Genomic DNA, 24,071 nt, shown 5'->3' with positions numbered 1-24,071 from the left:
ATGAATTTCTGTTCTCTGCTTGCTTTTTTTGCTCAGGGTTGGGTTCCATCATCTCTCTTATGTATTCTAATTGCATATATAGAGAATTCAGCCCATGGAATTTGTAAAGTACTGAGGAAGAATTTAAGTAATCCCTTCAAAATTAGGTAGCTGGATAATAATTCTATCTAATAATCGCAGAAAGGGCAGCATAGAAACGAATCCAGCTTAAGTTATATTGCAGCCACCATCGCTGGCTTGAATGAAAAGCCATAGCAGTCCAGACTCCAAAGGCTGAAGGAATAGATGGACCCGTCCACTGTTTAGGTTCTAATTAAAAATTTATCCAACACTGAAGTTGACTTGTCTTGCAGAACGTTTATTTGTATAGTACGAAGAAGCCGGACCGAAGAGAATTTATCAATCTAGGATTCTCTTTAAATAAGTGTAAATATTAATCACTAAGTGAATAGTTGGTTTACTATGGTTACTTGAATTTTACATTATTTTTCAATTTAAATGACATTAGATTATGGATAAAATTTGATAACAATTGGGTGGAATACATGATAATTATATGTATGTTCGTTATTAATATTAATTATAAGTTTCGATGCTATATATCTGTATATGGGGTTTAATAATAAATTTTATTAATTAATTATATTTATAAAATATTTTTACTTCTATAATTAATATAGATTAATTTATTTTTTAAAAATGGAATATTTTAATTTTATATATATATATAAAAAGAAAAATTTATATAAAAATTAAATTTTTTTAAATTTAAATAAGGTTAATAATTTAAAATAAAAATTAAATAACTAAAAAATATTTGATTTTTTTCCGAGATGATTCTTTACTAATATCAATAACAACTAATCAATAACCGAGATGATTCTTTACTAATATCAATAACAACTAATTAAAGTAATCTTTTAAATTATAACCATTATTAAATGTTATTACCATTATAAGTGCTACTGAGTAGAATTAAGAAAATATTCAATAGCAAAATGACAATCAATTAAACTATATATATATATATATATACTCACTCTGTGTACAATAAATTTAACTAATTACTTAAAATAATTAATATACAACTTCTTTTATATAAATACATATATAAATATATGGTGACGCTATCACTATCATGACTTTTATACAAGATACATTTTAATAATATATCTTGTTGTTGACTAAGTTACACTTAAACTTAATATATACTAGTAATAGAGAGAGGCCGATGGGATTATTAAATTGGAAGTGTTGAATTTTTCTAGAAGAGTTAATTGGTTTGCGGAAAACCTTGTTTTCTTGCACTGGGTCTTTGTGCAATTACTTTTCTTTAGATATTTTGTTTATATCTATATTACAGGGAACACATTGAATGTCTTATTTCATTTTAGAGTAAGTTAATTACCCAAAATCAAGAAGTTAAATTAATTACCTAAAATCAAGAAACCTCTATAGATAACCAAACATATTCGAAGCCAAAAAACTCCACCAAATCACCAATGACACCACACTCAGCGCCACACTCTACCCAACCACCGCCCCTGGCAACGCTGGCTTCATTAACATCACCGATCTCAAGGGTCGCAAGGTTGCTTCTCCTGGTCATGGGAAGTCCACCCTTCGATCAGTGGGACCGCCCGACCGCTAAGTTCTTTCAGTAATTCATTATATATGAGATTATGCAATTTCATATAGGGCTTCGACCTAGCGACACATGGGTCCAAGCTGGACGCCAAGTATGTCAAGTCCGTCAAACAGGAGGGCTACAATCTGTCAGTTGTGGAGGTGAGCCAGCCGATCACGACCAGCGTGGCGGAGGCGCCTGCTCCGTCCCCCCGCTGACGTGAACATCACGGCCGTTCTGATAAAGGGTGGGTGCAAGATCTTCGCCGGCATGATCTCCGCCACAGGGTTCGTCGAGACCTTTAAGGACGCTGTCCCCAGGGTGGGCTGACTGTATTCGCTCCTGCGGACGCCGCCTTTACGGGTGCCACCAGCAAGCTGCTGAGCAAGATGTCCAACGATGACAAAGAATCCCTGCTAGAGTTCCACGAGCTGCCCGTATACAGCCCACTTGGCACCCTCAAGACAACCAATGGCCCCATCAGCACGATGGCGACCACCGGCGCCGGAAAGTACGTAGTGACGGCATCGTCCTCCAGCAACATGGTGATGCTCAATAATCGCATTGGCAAGGCCACGATCAGCGATACCCTACTGGACGACCAGCCACTTGCGATCTTTACGGTTGATAAGTTGCTGAAGCCCAAAGAGCTCTTCGCCGTGGCTCCTTCCCCGGCTCCGACACCCTCACCTTATAAAATAAAAGCACTATCTCTAAGGTTAAAGCCTTTGCGATTTTTTCATGGTTTTACCGTAATAAAGAAATAATGGATTGAAATTGTTGAAAAAATTGGATTCCATACATAACCATTATCTACCACGCTGTTTTTTTCTGTACAAATTTATTAGTAAAACCCATAGATATTGAAAACCAAAAACATATCTGCTTCTATCCATAAAAAATTCGGGAATTTCAGTCCCATGGATCAAGAATTTCATCTCTATTGATTTTTCTGCTCAACATAACAACAACAAGATCAAGAATTTCATCTCGATCGATTCTTCTGCTCAACATAAAGGCAACAAAATAGAACTGCCACGATAAACCATGCAAACACTCTTTTAAAAAAATCATAAATTAGATTTAAAACAGAAAAAAAACACAACGAAAATAAAACACTGTAAAATCCAAAATGCATGGCCATGCAACAAAGAAAATAAACTTGAACAAGAAACAAGGCAAGCCAATGCAATGGAGAGGATTGAAGAAAATGATGAGATGAAAGTGATAACGCGCTCTGTGAGATGCTTAATACTAATCATTGCTTGCCAAAAGCCAGGGAAGAACAGTGCTTGCCAAAAGTCAGGGAAGAAGAACAGCCTCAACCACTCGCAGAGAAAAGACAGTAAAAATATCTTCAAGAGTGACATAAAAGAATGGGAAAAAGCAGTAAGACAACTCAACCAATAGTTGGAAAAAGCAGCCATACTTCAAATCAATGGTTGAAAGTGTCTCACCTTATCCAATGGAGCAAGGTAAAAGTGTTGATAGGCCTATAGGCCTAAAAATACACATTTTATAATTTAAAACAAAGTTAATTATGTTTTAAATTCATTACTATAAGAGAAGGAATAATATATTTAAGTTGGAGAAGGAATAATATATTTAAGTTGAAAAAGTTATAAAAACAAGTTTACAAGATTACAATTTTCTTATATTTTGTTTGTTTTATATTGGTTTCATTTTTTTTCTCATTTCTTTGCTGGAGGAGTTTCTTTCCAAATTGTTAAATAAATTTTGTTCTTCTGATGTTATTGATAGTTTTTGTAAAACTAGAACCACATGGTCCAATTAAAAATGATATTTTTATTTTTATTTTTATAAGTATGTTTAATGGAGACATTTTTGTTTTATCTTTCATTTTCTCACATTAATTTAATTCAACCTCCTTGTTGCTAATCCCAAAAAGGTTGATAGGAAGCAAAGACCTCCTTTGAATAGTTTTGTGAGTAAAATCCTTCACTAGTGTTTCTAATTCATTTTTACTAAACAAATCTTCAATTCATATTTTAGGAAGGTTTTTTTAAGGAGTTTAATATTCTTTTCATTTTTAATTTTTTTTGAAGTAGACATTGCAAAAATAATCATATTCAAAGAATGATAAACATTCTAAAATTATTTTTTTAAATACTAAACCTGGTATATTATTAGCTTTTCACTAACTTCTGAACTAATAATAATATTTATGGACTACTACAAAAAAAAATCTAATTTCATTATATGTTAATGAATTTATTTTTTTTATTAATCCCTTTTTAATATAACTCGTTAAATAAAAATAAATCTTTATTTTTATTATATACTTTTTTATACCTACAATATATTATAACTTTATTATAACTTTATTAGTAAAAATATATTTTAATAAAGTTCATTATACATACCATACACAAATTCAAATACATCTATCTTAAAAATAAATCTTAATAAAAATTATTATATCTAAATATCTTTAATCAAATATTCTATAAGTAAAGAGTAAAATTAAAAAGAATACCCAAAATTTCCAATAACCGTCTCATATTAACAAATTACTCAAAGAAAGTAATATTGATACATCTATTCTCGGATAAAGGATTTGACTGTGGGAAACACACAACCTCAAGAAGATAAAAACAACATGATTGAGAGGTGATATGCATTAAAGTGTTAATATATCTTTATATTTTTATATTAATATATATGCTAATAGATATTAATTTATTATATATATATATATATATATATATATATATATATATAGATATAGATATAGATATATATTCATTAAAGGTTTCATGTTGCGTTATTGACCTAGGTTTAATGCTGGATATTCTGTATTAGAAAGAGTTTGATAATTAATATTGGAGCTTCACCTAGATTGGAAACTTGATTAACTTGGTTAGAGTATCTAGATGTAAAGACAATCCCCTTAACTTAACCCAACAAATAATAAATCTAATGGTGGATATTCTGTATTAGAAAGAGTTTGATAATTAATATTGGAGCTTCACCTAGATTGGAAACTTGATTAACTTGGTTAGAGTATCTAGATGTAAAGACAATCCCCTTAACTTAACCCAACAAATAATAAATCTAATGGTTCTTTTAGCAAAACGGCCAGTGCAAACAGTGGAAGCAATTGATTTTGATGAAAATCAATTGATTGCTGATCACTAGATAGATCTTTATGATCCAGATCATAAGTATAAAATAGGTTATGAGATCTTTTATATTACAATAATATAGGGTGGATCTATTGTATTACAACAATACATGGTAGGGATTACTTCCATCTCTCTATATAAAATTAGAATTCAATATTTTGAGTTTAAATTTTACTCTCAAGATATATCACATACGCTTGCATAAGAGATGTATACATGAATCCATGTATCCACTAAAAAAATTAACACATGCTTGTAGCTCTAAGGTTCCATGTGAATACTTTGTAGTGAAATATGCTTAACTCTAAGTTCCCATGTGAATACTTTGTAGTGAAATATGCTTAACTCTAAATTCCCATGTGAATACTCGCAGTGAAATATGTTTAACACATATTTTAGTATACACATATTTTTTTTGAACTTAAATCAAAATATTAATAATTGCAATCAAATATGTTGATAACTCTAAGTCACACCTAAGTAATTCAGAATAGAACTATGGTTAACACATTTTAGTATATAAGTAATTAAAATTTTAATGTGAGTTTAGATATTAGTGAATTGTAATCTAACATAAAACACTAATAAGCTTTATTAAACATAAACGTAGTAATTTAAAATTCATGATATTTATGTTTTTGAAAATAATGGAAAAAAAGAAAATAGGTAATTTGTTCATTTTAAAATGCTTGAAGTTTGCCAAAAAAATATATTTATTTTTAATTTATAGTAATTTAAAATATATATACACCAATAATATTATTTATGCATTGAAATTACGTATTTATATTGATAAAAACAATAATCGAATAATATTAATTAATTATATTTAATTATACATAACATTAAATTTTAATATATTTTGTTTTAATTTTTATTTATATTAAAAATAAATTTTTAAAATTATATATATATATATATATATATATATATGTATGTATGAGAGGGGTGAAGTTTTTACTCATATCTTTAATGATTATTTTTAAATATTAAAATAATATAATAAAAGATATGTTTTTAAAATAAATATAAATTAAAACAAAATATATTAAAATTTAATGTTTTGTATAATTAAATATAATTAATTAATATTATTCGATTATTATTTTTATTATTATAAATATGCAAGTTACAATACGTGAATAATATTATTGATTGTTGAATTGAGGCTTCTGTGATCCATAATAGTTATAAGTAGAACTTCGGTGTAAATCACATAAAGAGAGACATTTGTCGACGCATTTCGAACCAACCAGTGTCAGGACAAGTTGAAGAAACAGCTTTGCATGCTAAATAGTCTGAGCAAAGCCTCCAACGGCTAATTTTGACTTAGGTACTGCAGTCAAAAAGTCAAAATGATAATATAATGAGAGTTAGTTATCATACCTTATATTATATAAAAGAAATAATTATAGATGTTGATTACGTTATTAGTTTATTAATTTTTTTTACTTATATGAGAATTAGTTCGATCAAGGACCTAACTTTTATATATATATATATATATATATAAAATGTAAGGTAATTTTAGGATGATAGTTAGTTATAATAACTATATATTACTAGAAAGTTAAAATTATATATATATATATATATATATATATATATATATATATATATAATAGAAGTTAGTTGAAAGGTATAACTAATTTCCGAGATATAAAAATATATATAAGGTAGGTTAGTTAGTTATAATTACTAGAAACTTAAATTCCCGAGATATAAAAATATATATAAGGTAGGTTAGTTAGTTATAATTACTAGAAACTTAAATACTTTAAATTATACCTTTCAACTAACTTATATATATATTTATCTATTTAATTTTAACTTTCTAGTAATATATAGTTATTATAACTAACTATCATCCTAAAATTACCTTACATTTATTTATATATATATATAAGTTAGGTCCTAGATCTAACTAATTCTCATATAAGTCAAAGTTTTTTAATAAACTAATAACGTAATCAACATTTATAATTATTTCTTTTATATAATCTAAGGTATGATAACTAACTCCCATTATATTATTATTTTGACTTTTTGACTGAAGTCCCCAAGTCAAAATTAGCCGTTGGTCAAGATAGCCGTTAGAGGCTCTGCTCAAACTATTTAGCATGCAAAGCTGGATCTGTTTCTTCAACTTGTCATGACGATGAACCACACTGGTTGGTTATGTGATTTACGCGGAAGTTCTACTTATAAATATTATTGATGTATTATTTGAATTTAAAATTATATATATATATATATATATATATATATATATATTTTTTTTTTTTTTTTTTTTCTTTGCAAACACATTCATGTGTATTATTTTGATTTAAAATAATATATTTAATATTTAATTGGATTGTAAATGTATTTGTAAAAATAAACTACCAAATTTTTAAATGTATTTTTTCATATATATATGAAAAAATATATTTAAAAATTTAGTAATTTTTTTTACAAGTACACTTACAAACAGTAAAATACATCAAAATATTCAAATTGAATACACATTAATTCATAATATTCATTTATTTTTTAAATTTATAATATTAAAATAAACCATAAAACTTTTTAAAAAACCACATATCGACAATGACGTGAAAAAATAATTTTATTTCTTCTTATTAATAATTGAGTTTTATCTTTATTAATTTAATTTATCTTGAATAGTGGAGAAAAATCATTAATATTCTCTTCACTTAAATACTTTAATTATCATAAATATCATCTTAAACTTTTATCAATATAATTAACACTTATCAATAAAATTTAATTACAATATAATTTTTATATATTACATTTATTTATAAAATTAATTTTATCATTTAATTCTAAAAATTAACTTAAATGGTTTTTAAAATTAAAATGGAGTAATTTTTAAGTGTGATTTTTTGGATTTTCTAATGGATTTTTGGTTGGAATCTAACAAAAAATTGTGTCAAAATTTTGATTTGTGTTGTTTAAAGTGTTTTTGACTTCATAAATAAATTCAACACCCTAAAAAACCCTAGAGGAACTTAGACTGTGAAGAGTTCACCTTTCAAACTTATAATTTCAATGAATCCATCCAAGATTCTAGACAAATTAGATCAGAAAATAAATTGGAAAAACTTTCCAAAAAGTAACACTTAAAAACTATTCAAATTAAAATATTATTTTTTTTCTTAATTTTATAATAAAATATTATTTTATTTACCATAAAAATTATAATATTATTTTTATAAAAATATATTTTTAATTTATTAATTTTAAAACAAATTTATAATATTTTTTATAAAGCCCTCTCCAAAAAATTCAAACATGTATTTTTAGATTGAAGTTGTTTTTAGTGCGATTTTTTGGAAGCTTTTACGATAGGTTTTTTGGTCTAATTTCTCTAAAATCCCGTAGGAATTTATTGAAATCACAAGCTTGATGGGTAATCCTATGCAATCGAAGTACTCTAGAGGTTTTCGAGGGTGCTGAATCCATATATACAGTGAAAAAACTAATTTAAATAACACAAATCAAGATTTCACCTCAAATTTTTCTACCAAATTCTGACACCAAAAAGTACAAAATAATCGCACTAAAAACAATTCTTTTTTATATTTCTTAACTCAAAACAATTTTAATAAAAATTTATTGAAAATTAGAGATCTCTGCCCATCAAAATTTGCCGGTTCTTACCCATTGGTTGGTTTCGTTGATTCCTCCACATTGATTTCGTGCTAACCATTATAAGCACAAAGAACCCTACTCTCATCATGATATCACATCTAACCGTCATCGTGAAACCACGTTTAGCTAAACATAAAAAGTCATGTACTAGCTTTGCAAACTCTTTATACATACTCTGTTGCGTGGTGCAACTACGACATTAGCTAAACATAAAAAGTCATGTACTAGCGTTGCAAACTCTTTGTTGCGTGGTGCAACTACTCAATAGGTTTCTCTGCCCATCTTTTGTGTTGACATCTTTCCCAGAATTTAGTTTTGTTTATAGTCATATAATTTCAAAATCTGATTTTACAATCATGTTAATGTGTAAAAAAATATTACTTAAAATAAGTAATAACTTAACTTATTAAACGTGGTTTAGTTTTAAATTATTATAAGTGTTTCTTAACTTATTAAACGTGGTTTGGTTTAACTTTTTATATTTTGTTTTTTGTTTTTTAATTTTTGGAATTTGATTATATAATTTTTTTTTTATGATTGTGTCTTTTTATTATCTAGAATGTATTTTTAAATGTATAAATAGATTCAGTGTTATAAAAAAACTTTTGGAATAAGTTTTTATTATGTAAATTTCACAATTCAAACTTATGATTCCAACAAATCCTTGCAAGATTTTGAGCAAAATTGGTTTAAAAAATGTTCAAGAAAGAGCCAAAACCTAGACTATAGATGACAACTTAAAATAACAATAAGAATCAAGGTGATTGATTAGATTTACACTCATGAAAACCATAAATTTCTAATGTTCCATGGGTACACTTATCCTAGGGTGGGGACATGCTTCCCATGCTTCCCACATTTGGAAGGTGGGAGGGACTCTAGGGAAATGTTTTTGCACATCCCCATTTTGGGGAAACTTGCGGAAATGCACGTATAAATGTTTCCTTAGTGCGAGGGACATGTTTCTCAAAAAGGGGCATCCCAAAAAGGGAATCAATTTTTTATCCAATAACTTTGGTAATCAATGGTAATATTGAATCTTAATATAAAAGTTAACCTTCTCCTTGATCTTATATTTCTATCATTTTACTTAGATTTTTAACATTACCATTAATTGTTTTAGGATGTTTGAGAATTGTTTCAACCTCATTGGACTTTTGTATGGAGAAAGTAGAATTTCACAATATTTAGGACTTTAGGATTGATAGACTTATAAAATGAGAGTGTGTGCACATGAAATTTTTTGAATTCCTATGGTTCACATTCATTCCATAGTTTTTCAAGAAGCAACAACATACTATAAAGCATTTCCACTAGATTACACAATGATGAATTTTTGTGAAATCACATTCATTCCATAGTTTTCCCAAAAGCAACAACATACATACAAAAAAGGTTATAACATTTCCACTAGATTACAAAATAATGAATTTGTGTGAAATAAATTGTTTTCATTAGAGAAATTGATAACTAAACATCACATGGGATCAATTCCAACAACTATAATTATAACCTCTATCTTCGTCACTCTTTACATATTACAAACTTACTAAATAAACTCCTTAGAAAAAACTATATAAAATAAAAGTTATTATTAAAAATTTACCATTATTATTTTATAATATTTTGTAAAAAAACTTAAAATATCCTTGTGAATGCACCGCTGCATGTGCATCTCCTAGTTATCCTTGATTAGGTAAAAATTCCTTGCTCAAGAGTTTCCCAGTCTGTTTAAATTGTTTTAGCGGTTAAACCCAACAAGGCTCTCTGATTTTATTTTTGTATCGTCTACTAAGCAAATGTGGGAAATTAGTGGGCGTAAACTGAATGTATTTCTGAATTTTTATTTATCAAAAACATCACTTCGTTTGATACTCGACCGAGAAACCAGTTATTTAACGTTCGCCCCGTCCCGCTTCTCGAAGTGTGCTGGCAACAACGACACTGTGCGAACGACTCTCGTGATGGCCAGTATCCTAGCGTATTTCTACCAATCAAATCTTTATTCACATAAACACATAAGAAGAAGAGAACCCATTACTGATTAATTGACGATCACATCTGCAATGGAGCATCAGACTATGCTGATTGCAGTGGCCACTGGCTTTTTTTTCCGTATTAATGTTTTATTATACCATAATAAGCAGGTGGAATAACAGAACCAAGGGGAGTGCAGAGCAAGAGTTCTGAGAAATGGCGAAGTCTAAACGTTCGATTTCTTTTTGGGGTTTTCACCAAATGTGTAATACGATTTTTGGTGTGATAGTGATTTTCATCACTTAAATTGCATTTTAAATAGCTTCAGCGTATTGAAAAAACCATGAAGAACTTGGATTGTAAAAGTAAAACCACTCGCATTTACAATTTTTGACGGAATTCCGAGCAAAATTGTCGGAAAATCTACCAAAACCACGAAGCACTTGGACTGTAAAAATAAAACGACTCACATTTACAATTTTTGACGGAATTCCGAGCAAAATTGTCGGAAAATTTACCAAAAAGGGGAAAGAAATCCGACGTTTAGACTACGCTCCGAGAAATCAGAAGGAAATTATGGCGCTGACAATCACGGAGCGGCTGAAGCAGCGATCGGTTCAATTATTGTGGGACAGGTGTCGCGGGTTCGGTTCTCCTCGCTAACACGCTTGGCAAGGCAAGTTATGTTCCTTTTTATTTGCAAGTCATCTTTCTTTTTATTTACTGTAAATTTCAGGTCTTTTTGGATTTTGAGCGAGGGTTGGGTTTCATGATATTTTCATTAATATGGAATTTGCATGCCCTAAAAATTCAGTCAATGAAAACTATAAAGCCTTTTGTCATTTGTAATGGCGATTTTAAGTAAACCCCCAAAAACTAAGACACTCTATAATACTTTTGTCTGATCTGCTTATTGAATATTAATGATCGAAGAAAAATGAGTAGTTTCAGTAGAATCAATGAGGAATTTGGAGAGTCTCAGAGTAGGTAATGTATTGAAGGATGGAATGAGATTGGTTTAAGGGGAAGGGTGGCGCTACATGGAGTCTTGGATTGGTCTCTTCTGAGGGGAGGAAACTAATTGTAAAAGGGGTTGATTTAGATGTAAATTGGAATAGGTAGATTTCTTGTGGGTGGAAGAGAATGGGACCCTAAGGTGGTTATGGATGAAGCCTGAAATGTAGTGTTGGCATTTTGGGGGTAGAGGGAGGTAGATGGATCTTACAACCAGGGCGAACGATTTCCATGCGTTTGGCTGCTCTAAGTATGAGCCAAGCAATAGAACCCTTTCTTTAACAGATAAGATCAAAGTGTTGGCAGTAATCAAAAGAGAATTAACTGCATTCAGGAGCTAAATCAGAATTGAAAGGATACATCAGCAGAAAAAGGTAAGAAAATATTGCATAATAATAAGGAACATCTTCTTTAAGAAATAGATACCAGCATCTGCATACACAATAGAGCCATTCTACAGAGCCTTAGAAAGACATCTATAAGGTACCATCTATTCAACTCCACTCAACTCAGCAATGACAACAAGAAGGTAATCGCCGAACTCATGTTCCAACTGCTCTCATATTCGGAATGCTAAAGCAGAAGGCTATTTGAGAGAGATTTTCATACTAACTTCTCCTATATATAAACTGTACATCATACTAATTACTAGCTAATTAACAGCTAACTACCCACCAAGCCATTATCAAAAATAGGTGGAACTGCTTTCAAACATCATAAACAATGATGAAAGTAATCAGTGCATATTCAATGCTATCCAAAACTACATAACGATTTAGACATATCAAAGTTCATGATAGAATTATCCATCATGGAAAATATGATGTCAACATCCATCTGACCTTAAAGGTAGGATGGTGTCTTGGCCATCCTTAGACTGAAGGAGCTGTTTTAAGTGTTGGTCATGTCATCGGTTGTTCTGAAGTGGAAGATATCTGAGTTTACTGTGAAAATTCCTGAATCTAACACATCGGAAACCCCTATTGCAATTATCGGTTTACAATCTCCTACTTGTTCTTTACATTAACAAGTTATTTAACTTCATATACATTGAAGTAAACACTATTGCAGCCTTCACAAATATACAGATCACACACTGAAATAAACTGAGACAATAACACAAGGGACACCGTTATTTTTGCACAATCATCCCCGGGAAAACCCAATTCGGGAAAACCGGTGCAGCATATAGAGGGTTTGTATTATTAAGCAGATTTCGTGAATACAACTAGGGAGCAAGTAATGGCTCACCCAACAGAGAATTTCCTCGGCAGTAGTACCTCTATCCAGAGACGAATATTCTGGCAAATTAGCAAGCTTATGATCAAACCCCACAGCGACTTCGGCTGTTTCCTATGCTGGACAATGAAAACTGCTTCAAGCACTGCTCTGGAATTGCGTCACTCCTCTAGGATCTATTTCACCCTCCCCAGCTCAAAATTTGCTGATCTACTCTCATTCTGCCGCACACAATGAGATTAAGTCCCCATCGCTGCCTCTAAGGCCCAGCGTCAGCCTCTACGGTTTCTGTGTCACCTGCGACAACCTTCTGTGTCCTCTGGGTCAACTCTTCGGCCTCTACATTAGCCCTTCTAGGGCTTGCGCTATCTCTCCTGGCACTGCGCTGCCTCTCTGCTAGGTGTTCTTCAGCCTCAGATGAAAATCCCTTGCTGAACTACCCCTCACTGCAACTCTGATCACTAACTCGATTTCCTCAGCAAACCTTGCCCCAGAAAATTGAATTCTTTGATCACTTGGTGTATCTCCAACTGTCCCTCAAGCCCCCTCTTATACTTTTCCTGTTGATGAATCAACGGTTGAGATTAAGTCCCTAATCAATGACTAAGTTTAGAACTCGCTTGATCCTCGTCACTTAGAACTTTGTCACCCATATTTTATTAATATACATTAATATTTTTATTTTTCTAAGTTTAAACTTAGGAACCCGTTAAAAATATTAATTATTTAAATAACTCCTCATCTGGGTGGAATTTTTCCAAACGATTTCTGGGTCTTGGATATCTCATGTGCCTTAGCCTCTCCACCAATTTTCAAGGCTAGAGCACATCCGATGCTACCCAAAATCAACACTCCCTCTTAGCGAGGAATGTGCTCTAGCAATGCTTCACCATAGAAGCATCACACTGATCCTTCGCATCAGTCCTCTGTGCTGATGCTTGGCATGCTGCCCCACATCCATTGCATTGTTGCTTCTTGTACTGCTGCCCATGACACTGCCACTGCCACTGCCACTGTTACATCTGTACTGCAGCTCCCTCTCAACATGCTGCATCATGCTGCCCATAGCACTGCCACTGCTAACTGTTGCACTGCAACTCAGTTACCGAGAAGTAAGTAACTGACTTCACCCAAACACTGACATCCTGGTCAGTTTGGAAGCCTCGTGATGTTGAAGCTACCTCTGCTGCTATCTTGTGCTCCCTCTGCTGCCACTACGCTGTTGCAACCTCTTCTGTGCCTCTCGCACTGCTGCAACCTCCACTACGCTGCTACAGACTTCTGCACTCTAGAACTGACTTTCCACTCCAACACACCTTGCTCCACCCAACACTTGTCATCATGCTACTGTCTTTAAGGGTTCCCGTAGCCGGATGTGATCCAAGAGTTTGGGTACCTCAAGGATCTTGCCTCTTTCTGTAGTCCTCTTGACTACAACTCCATGTCTCTCCACCTCTTCTCTAGAGGTGCATGAGCACTCATGGCACAATCGTCATCAGTCTTGACATCCTTCTCCACCTTTGCTGGAGCAACCTTTGAGTTAGAAGCTTATCCCTTGCCTTTCTTCCCAGGGTACTGAGAGGCATAATGTCCTAGCTCCCCATAGTTGAAGCACTTGACCTTGGAGATGTCTTTCTTCTTCTTCTTTTGTACCCCCTGCTGTCTCGCTGATGGGAGAGCTGCATCCTCCTCCTCCTCCTTCTTGCTTTGAACTCCCTTACCGCTACTCCCTGCCTTGGTCAATCTCCTGAGCTCTTCTTGTCGAAGAGCTGCCCACATCTCGTCCCAACTGGGGAGAGTCTCTTTGCCCAAAATGCTTTGAAGTTTGGACAAATGTCTCCCACTCCTCGGAGACTGCATTCAGGGAAGTCCTGCCCATGAACTTTGGATCCAGTGTAGACCCCACAGAAGTAAGCTAGTCGCGAATCCCTTGCAACTTGAAAAGGAAGGGATCTATCTCCTCCCCTTTCTGCATCTGGGACAACCTCAGCTGATTCTCCAATAACCTCTTCCGTTGCGCGGAACAGCCGGTCAAGGTCTCCCACATCTCCCTTGCTGTTGTCTTCTCACCAATATGTGGTATTACATGATCCTTGTCTCCGTCTAGGATCATGCATTTCGCCTTCGCTTGGGCCTTCTCATACTCCTCATTTGCATCAAGGTCAACTGGGACATCTATTGTTTTCAAGGCACAGTCCTTGATGCGATGTTTATCCAGGATTGCCACGATCCTAGCCTTCAAGATGACAAAATTGTAAGCCCCGTCCAATCTGTCCTGATCCCTCAATCCGTTCGCTTCCATCTCTGCTCCTCTTCTCTAAACTCCCTCTGAGTCCTCATTTCTCTCTTGAAAATCCTCCGGCCAACTGTCGAATCAGTCCTCTCCAATCCTCCTTTGCCGCTACAACCTAGATCTAGATTTCTTGGCTAGAAATCTGTCGAGGTAGTGCTTCCCTCTACCTTGGTTCAGTCTCCTTAGACACTGTTCTGCACTCATAGAAACAACGTCCCACCAGCTCCACAAATCAAAATCTACACAACTCCCTTAGCCCCGACAACTCGAAGAATCTGAGCCCTTCAAGCTCTGCGCAATCTCTGCGTGGGCTGAATCTGCTCCTCTCGGCCAACTGCGTCAATCCTTCCTGGCTCAGAAGTTTGACGTGGCTCTGTGTGAGCTTGCTCTGCCCTCCTTTGCCTCTACATTGGTCCTGATGGCTGACGCAGCTACTGCGTGGGCTCCTCCCAGCTACTGCGTCTTCCTCTCCCGGCTCAGAATGCTGATGCAGGCATTGCGTGAGCCTCTGCGTCACACTCTCTGCACTGCGTCACTCCTCCTCTTGCCTCTTCAGCTTTGGAACAACGCTGTCTCTCGGGATCACTACTTCTTTGTTGCAAATTCTCAGATTTCTCGGCCGGTGTCTTCAGTCGCCTCTCATTTGCAATCACTCTGATACCATGTGAAAATTCCTGAATCTAACACATTAGAAACCCCTACTGCAATTATTGGTTTACAATCTCCTACTTGTTCTTTACATTAACAAGTTATTTAATTTCATAAACATTGAAGTAAACACTATGGCAGCCTTCACAAATATACAGATCATGCATTGAAATAAACTGAGACAATAACACAAGGGACATCGTTATTTTTGGACACTCATCCCCAAAAAAGCCCAATTCGGGAAAACCAGTGCAGAATATAGAGGGTTTGTATTATTTGTAGAAATTTTGAATAATTTAACACATATTCACAGAGATTATCTTGATCATACAATTATAAGCGGAACATGTATGATACATAATCTCCTCTACGTTGATCATCAATTTACAGAAGCAGAAACATTGACAGGCACACATAGAAGCATCATTCAAACTCATAAACACAGTATGTATCCCGGGGAAAGCATCTTGCCAAAAACCCCAACTATCTGTATATTATATTGATTGAATCATGTAACATTACAAAGTACAATGCTTATCGCAAGCAATCCAGTACCAGCTCCACCTGTTACACACAATACAGCTCAGATCTGATCTCCAAATCTATTCCACTGCTTGCCTGCCTCCACTGCTCAATACCTGCTCAAGAACTGATGAGAATGGCTTCCCAAACTCGTATTTCACCTCAAAATAATCACTCACACTTTGTTGGACGTGAGCAAAGGCTACAATATTGGGCAAATACGTGAGCAAACTCATTGGCATACTCAATCCCTTGATTGTGCAAGATCTGGTGCACAACTATAGTCACAACTGATAGCAATCTGATTCTCTACCACCTGTCCCTGTTGAACTGAACATGCACTGACATGCAACTGAGTTAACTGATGTATTCTATAGTTGCATTATGAGTTAATAACTTGTGAATTAATTAATAACTAATTCACCCAACTCATCTCTAGTCTATTGATCAGTTAGACTAAATACAACTAGTTTAACAAAGCTAAACTGAACACAACTCCATCAACTGTACCTCCAGTCCACTAAACTCAACTCACTTGAGTTCTAACTGAAGTCATGCATGCAACAACTCAACTGACTCATAAGAAAAGCGTATTTCCTTCTGACAGCTGCATGTGCCACCTCTGTAGCTCAAACTGAAGTGCTCCAAGAGAATAAGATCAAGTTTATAGTCCAAATATTATTATGAGACAATAATATTTGACTTTTCTATTTTTGACAGCCAGTCTAAAAATAGAGTTTGATCACTCACACTGTGATCACTCACACTTCGATAAAAAATAGAAGTCCATCTATTTTTCCCAACTTGACCAATCATCCATAAACAACACTCTGCAATCCATATACATGATCCATATGTCTAAAAATAGACATAGTCTAAAAATAGACATAGTCTAAAAATAGACTTGCACCAAAAATAGCCTGTGGGCCCACTTAGTGAAGGCGACTCTTTTCACTAAGCTTCATCATCTTGTTGCACTCTCAACAAGCATTTCTTGTTGCACACTTTTCAACACTCCCTCTCAACAAGAAAGGCTTCCTCTCAAATCCGATCCTGTAACTCTGGAATGTTCTCCATGCAACACATCCAGCTGGTCCACTTGCTCCGTCATCAAAGTCTCTGATTGCTATTGCCTCTGTCGACTGAAGACTCTGCATCTCTGTGCTCTTCAGTATCTGACTGCTCTCGCCTCTGTCACTTTGATCTCTGACTGCATCCATGCTGCTGCTGGTTCTATCTCCCAGCATTGCATCCGCACTGCACCTCCCAACTGACCACCTTGTTGGGCTAGAAACACCCTCTGATGCTGAAGCTCTACCTGCTGCTGACAAGTGCTCCCTCTCTGACATCTGCGCTACTGCAACATCTCCATGCATCTCGCACCATTGCACACCTCTTTGTGCCACCTAGCACTGTGCAAAACACTTGTGCCTCTCGCATTGCTACAGCCTACTAGCTATGTGCTGTCCTGGGATTCCCTGCACTATCACTCTCTCTGCCGCTCCATCCGCATCTGTCTCTACCCAATCACTCAGTTCCTGCTACTACACATCTGGGGCTCCCGTAGCAAGGTCTCATCCAAGAGGTTGGGTACCTCAAGGATCTTGCCCCTCCTCCTTGGGACAATCAATCCACATCACCCCACCTCCTACCTGGAGGTATGGCTGCATGCGATCCCTCAGCCCACCTGGCTCGAAGTTTCCCCCTATTGGAGGTCTCTGCATGAGTAGATGTCTCTACTCGATCTCCTCTCAGCTTCCCTTGTTGTGGCTCCTCCACAACCTCCTGAAGCTGCTGCACCAATCGTGGCTCCTCCACAATCGTCTGAGACTTCTTCTGGCTCTGCATGTTGAAAGGTAACATACCTTCCCTCTCAACCACCAAGTCTCCATCAATTGCCTCGCTGCTCAAGGCTTTGCATGCATCTTGAACCTCAAGAGCATACAGGTTCTTGACCCGTGAACCCTCCTCATGACAACGAAAGCATCTCACCTTCGACTTGTCAACCTTCTTCCCACCACTGGAAGAACTGGATTCGGAAAGAGAAACCTTCTCCTTCCCCTTCCTCGCCTTACTCGCTAAGGCACAGTTCTCCTCATCCTGCATGGATGAAGAACCGTCTCTGGTGCTACGTCTAATCTCCTCCTGCACAAGATCCGACCAAAGTCTCTCCCATCCTGGCAGTTTCTCCCTTCTATTCACCGAGTCCTGGTAGCTATGCCAACTCTTAGGAAGGTCAAGGAGTCCTAGACTCACCATCATCATCCGACAGTCACCCCCACACTTCCCAGCTCATCCCGGCATTGGGTGAACTTCGTGAGATACTGGGGCATACTGTCTCCATTCTCACACTGAATGTTTCTGAGTTTCACTCTTGCTTTGGAATTAAATTCGAATTCCACCAGCTCAAAACTCAACCGCCTCTGATCTAAAATTCGTGAGAACAAAGTATTTCTTGTACAGAGATCGACTGTATGGGCATTCACCAGATATCTCACCTTCCAAAAGAAGGATGAATCCAGAGGCTACCTGGCCCGATCACAGACTCTGCCTGAAGAAATAAAATGTAAACACTTTCTGAATAATAGATCCGATGATCAATCCTCGCTTGATATCCTGTAAAAATCTCTTCTACAAATCAAGCAGCTCTGATACCATGTAGGAATTTCCTGCAAATTCTCTACAAATCTAGCTTTGATACCATGTAGAAATTTTGAATAATTTAACACATATTCACAGAGATTATCTTGATCATACAATTATAAGCGGAACATGTATGATACATAATCTCCTCTACGTTGATCATCAATTTACAGAAGCAGAAACATTGACAGGCACACATAGAAGCATCATTCAAACTCATAAACACAGTATGTATCCCGAGGAAAGCATCTCGCTAAAAACCCCAACTATCTGTATATTATATTGATTGAATCATGTAACATTACAAAGTACAATGCTTATCGCAAGCAATCCAGTACCAGCTCCACCTGTTACACACAATACAGCTCAGATCTGATCTCCAAATCTATTCCACTGCTTGCCTGCCTCCACTGCTCAATACCTGCACAAGAACTGATGAGAATGGCTTCCCAAACTCGTATTTCACCTCAAAATAATCACTCACACTTTGTTGGACGTGAGCAAAGGCTACAATATTGGGCAAATACGTGAGCAAACTCATTGGCATACTCAATCCCTTGATTGTGCAAGATCTGGTGCACAACTATAGTCACAACTGATAGCAATCTGATTCTCTACCACCTGTCCCTGTTGAACTGAACATGCACTGACATGTAACTGAGTTAACTGATGTATTCTATAGTTGCATTATGAGTTAATAACTTGTGAATTAATTAATAACTAATTCACCCAACTCATCTCTAGTCTATTGATCAGTTAGACTAAATACAACTAGTTTAACAAAGCTAAACTGAACACAACTCCATCAACTGTACCTCCAGTCCACTAAACTCAACTCACTTGAGTTCTAACTGAAGTCATGCATGCAACAACTCAACTGACTCATAAGAAAAGCGTATTTCCTTCTGACAGCTGCATGTGCCACCTCTGTAGCTCAAACTGAAGTGCTCCAAGAGAATAAGATCAAGTTTATAGTCCAAATATTATTATGAGACAATAATATTTGACTTTTCTATTTTTGACAGCCAGTCTAAAAATAGACTTTGATCACTCACACTGTGATCACTCACATTTTGATCAAAAATAGAAGTCCATCTATTTTTCCCAACTTGACCAATCATCCATAAACAACAACCTGCAATCCATAGACATGATCCATATGTCTAAAAATAGACTTGCACCAAAAATAGCCTGCGGGCCCACTTAGTGAAGGTGACTCTTTTCACTAAGCTTCATCATCTTGTTGCACTCTCAACAAACATTTCTTGTTGCACACTTTTCAACATTATTAAGCAGATTTCATGAATACAACTAGGGTGCTAGAAATGGCTCACCCAACAGAGAATTTCCTTGGAAGTAGTACCTCTATCCAGAGACAGGTATTCTGGCAAATCAGTAAGCGGATGATCAAATCGCACAGCGACTTCGACTGTTTCCTATGCTGGATAGCGAAATCTGCTCCAAGCACTGCTCTGGAACTCCATCACTCCTCCAAGATCTGCGTCACCCTCCCTGGCTCAGAATCTGCTGATCTGCTCTTGTTGGAATTTCTAAGCCTAACTGTTAGAAACCCTTCATGTACTTTACTGATTTATTCTTGCCTACTTGTTCTTTTAATAACAAGTTATTTACCATGTAAATATTGAAAATAAATACAAGCGCATGCTCAACACATTACAGATCATCAACTGAAGGAAACAGAAACAAGCACACAAATGACACCGTTATTTTTGGGCTACTCGGAAAAACCCAATGCGGGAAAACCAGTGCAACGATCTGAGGGTTTTATTATTAATCAACTCTTTTTTGAGTACACTGGGTGCCAAACTGGCTAACCCGACAGACATAGAAAATCTGGCAGCAATACCTCTCTTCGGAAGCAGGTATTCGAAAAGCCTGCTCCACGAAATCCCTCTCCAACACAATTTGAAGTTCAATGTCAGCCTGAAACCCTCTGCGTCAGCCTATTGAGGCTCAGCGCAGCCTCTCTGGCTCTTTGCGTCGCTCCTGCAGCCTTTTCATGGATGATGCAGGCCCCTTCTGGCTCTACGCAGTCTCTGATGCCTCTGCGTGACTCCCTTTGGCTCTGCATCTGCATCTCCCTGCTTCTACGTTGGTCTCTCGGCACTGTCCCTGCCTCTCTGCCTCGTACTCACTGCCCCTCACTGCAACTGATCACTGATTCTATCTCTCTTAGCAAACCCCGCTCTAGAAAATAGAATGACGGATCACTTTGGTGTGTTCTCCAAGTGACCCTCAAGCCTCTTCTTATACTTTTCTCGTTGACATATCAATGGTTGAGATTAAGTCCCTAATCGATGGCTAAGATTAGATCTAGCTTGATCCATATCTTTTGGACCATTCTAACACAATTTTATATTAATTCACATTAATAAACTTAGGGACTCTATTAAAAATATTAATTATTTTAATATCTCCCAAACCTTTTAGAATCTGCCCAAACCCTTTCTGGGTATTGGAGATCTCATGTGCCCTAACCTTTCCACCAAATTTCGTGGCTAGAGCACATCCTATGCTACCCCAAATCAACACTCCCTCTTAGCAAGGACTGAACTATAGTAATACTCCTCACTGAGTATTACCCTGATCATCCGGCATCGGTCCTTGTGATGATGCTAGGCCTGAAGCCCAACGTCCTCTGCACTACTACATCCTGTACTACTGCCCATAGCTCTGCCACTGCCATTGCTGCATCTGTACAATAGCTCCCTCTACATCCGTGCTGTTGCCCATGGCCCTGCGACTGCCACTGCTGCGTCTGCACCGCATCTCCTCTCATCATGCTGCATCGTGCTGCCCATAGCACTACCACTGCTAACTGCTGCAGTGCAACTCAGTTACTGAGAAGTAAGTAATTGATTTCCCAACTCTGACCTCTCTGTCAGGCTAGAGTACTTATGATGCTGAAGCTCCCTTTGTCGCTGACAAGTGCTCCCTCTCTGACCTTTGCGTTGCTACAACAACTCCCTACATATCATACCATTGCACACCTTTCTGTGCCATCTTGCACTGGTGCAACACTCCCATGCCTCTCGCACTGTTACAGCCTGTTAGCCTCGCGCTGTCCTGGGAATTCTGCACTGTAGCTCTCTGTGCCGCTTCATCCGCATCCATCTCTACCCACATCCGCCAGTCCTTCTACTCCTCTTCTGGGCTCCCGTAGCATGGTCTAATCCAAGAGGCTGGGTACCTCGAGGATCCTGCCCCTCATCGCCTGTAGTCTGTCTGACTACAACTAGATGTCTCCCCACTTCCGCTCAACTGGCGTGTGTGCAGTCATGGCACAGTCATCGTCTGTCTCCACTTCCTTCTCTGCCCTTGCTAGTGCTGCCTTGGTCTCAAAGATCTCTCCCTTACTCTTCTTCCTTGGACACTAGGTCGCATAATGACCTAGCTCCCCACAGTGGAAGCATTTGACCTTGGAGAGGTCCTTCTTCTTCCGTTTTTCTTGCTTTCCCTCAGATGCTAGGGCAACATCCTCCTCCTTCTTGACTTTGATCCCCTTGCCGCTGCTTCCCGCCTTGCTTAGCCTCTTTTGATCTCTTCTTGGCAAAGAGCCGCCCACAATTCCTCCCAATGTGGAAGGGTCGCTGTGCCCAGTATACTCTGGACAAATACCTCCTAGTTTTCTGAGACTGCGTTCAGGGTTGTTCTCACCATCAATTCCTGATCAGGCGTGGCCCCTATGGAAGTCAGCTGATCCCAGATCTCATTCAGTCGACCAAAGAAGGTGTTGATTAGTTCTCCCTTCTTCATCTGGTATGACCACAAACTAATTTTCTAGTAACATCCTTCTTTGCACAGAAGTATGTTGGTACAATTTCTTTAGGGCTTTCCACATCTCATTTGCCATTTCCTTCTCGGCAATGTGTGGTACTACATGGTCCTTGACCCTGTCAAGGATGATGCTCTTGGCCCTCGCCATTTGCCTCCTCGTACTTCTCGTTATCAGTTGGGTCAACTGGGATCGCTATCGTCCTCAAGGCGAAGTACTTGACACGATTTCTGTCGAGTACGGATAAGATTCTGGCCTTCCACGTTGCGAAGTTTGAGGCTTCGTCCAGTCTGTCCTGGTCTCTTACTCCGTGTATTGCCATGCTACTCTTCTACTTCCCTCCTGGAATTTCTCGATATGACTCCCTCTGAGCCTTGATTTCCCTCTTAGAAACCTTTCTGTCGATATCGAGATGCCTCCTACTCTGATCATCCGTGCAACTGCACCACTGATCTGGATTTCTCGGCTAGAAACCCTCGGTAGGAACTCCCTCCTCCGTGGCCTTGCCCTGTTAGGTATTGTTTTGACTACAACACCCCACCAGCTCCACTTTGCAACTTACCCACAGCCTCCAAAACCCCAACAACCTGAAGGTGAGTGCTCCTAGGCTTTGCGCAGTCTCGACATCGGCAAACAAGCTCCCTCAGCCAATTGCGTCAGCCCTCCTGGCCTTTGCGTGGCTCTGCGTGAGCTTGTCTTTTCCTCCTTCAGCCTCTGCGCAACCTCTTCTTGGCTCGAACTAGATGACGCAGGCACTGCGTCACCCCTTCGTTGCTACTTTACTGCTAGGAATAGCTTCTGTCACTCGGGACAACTATTTTCTGCTGCTGCTGCTCTGCTCTGCTGATGTCGTTAGTTCTCCTGTGATCTGCAACCACGCTCTGATACCATGTTGGAATTTCTAAGCCTAACTGTTAGAAACCCTTCATGTACTTTACTGATTTATTCCTGCCTACTTGTTCTATTAATTAACGAGTTATTTACTATGTAAATATTGAAAATAAATACAAGTGCATGCTCAACACATTACAGATCATCAACTGAAGGAAACAGAAACAAGCACACAAATGACACTGTTATTTTTGGACTAGTGTCCCCAAAAAAACCCATTGTGGGAAAACCGGTGCAGCTATCTGAGGGTTTTATTATTAAGCAGCTCTTTTCTGAGTACACTGGGTGCCAAACTGGCTAACCTGACAGAGATAAAAAATCTGGCAGCAATACCTCTCTTCAGAAGCAGGGATTCAGAAAGCCTGCTCCACAAAATCCCTCTCCAACACAATCTGAAGCTTAGCGTCAGCCTGAAACCCTCTGTGTCAGCCTGTTGAGGCTCTGCACAGCCTCTCTGGCTCTTTGCGTCACTCTTGCAGCCTCTACGTGGATGACGCAGGCCCCTTCTGGCTCTGCGCAGTCTCTGCTGCCTCTGCGTGGCTCCCTCTGGCTCTGTGTCCTGCCTCTCTCTACTTCTGAGATGGTCTCTCGGCACTGTCCCTGCCTTTCTGCCTCGTA

General features: G+C 37.1%; 1 protein-coding gene and 1 pseudogene across 2 annotated transcripts in view; both read left to right on the top strand.

The window, feature by feature from the left end:
- LOC149222993 (squalene monooxygenase SE1-like) overlaps nt 1–24,071 on the top strand; it is a 187,587-nt gene that overhangs the window by 1,113 nt on the left and 162,403 nt on the right. The gene's annotated exons all lie outside the window — the stretch shown is intronic.
- LOC149222995 (fasciclin-like arabinogalactan protein 10 pseudogene) lies at nt 1,503–3,188 on the top strand (annotated as a pseudogene).

This window comes from Pinus tabuliformis, chromosome Q, assembly GCF_031772625.1.
Source record: "Pinus tabuliformis cultivar Carrire ecotype Pingquan chromosome Q, CPIR1, whole genome shotgun sequence".
In the NCBI taxonomy this organism is placed as follows: domain Eukaryota; kingdom Viridiplantae; phylum Streptophyta; class Pinopsida; order Pinales; family Pinaceae; genus Pinus; species Pinus tabuliformis.
The sequence above is the reverse complement of the archived record's forward strand: the minus strand, read 5'-3'. Positions and strand labels throughout refer to the sequence as shown.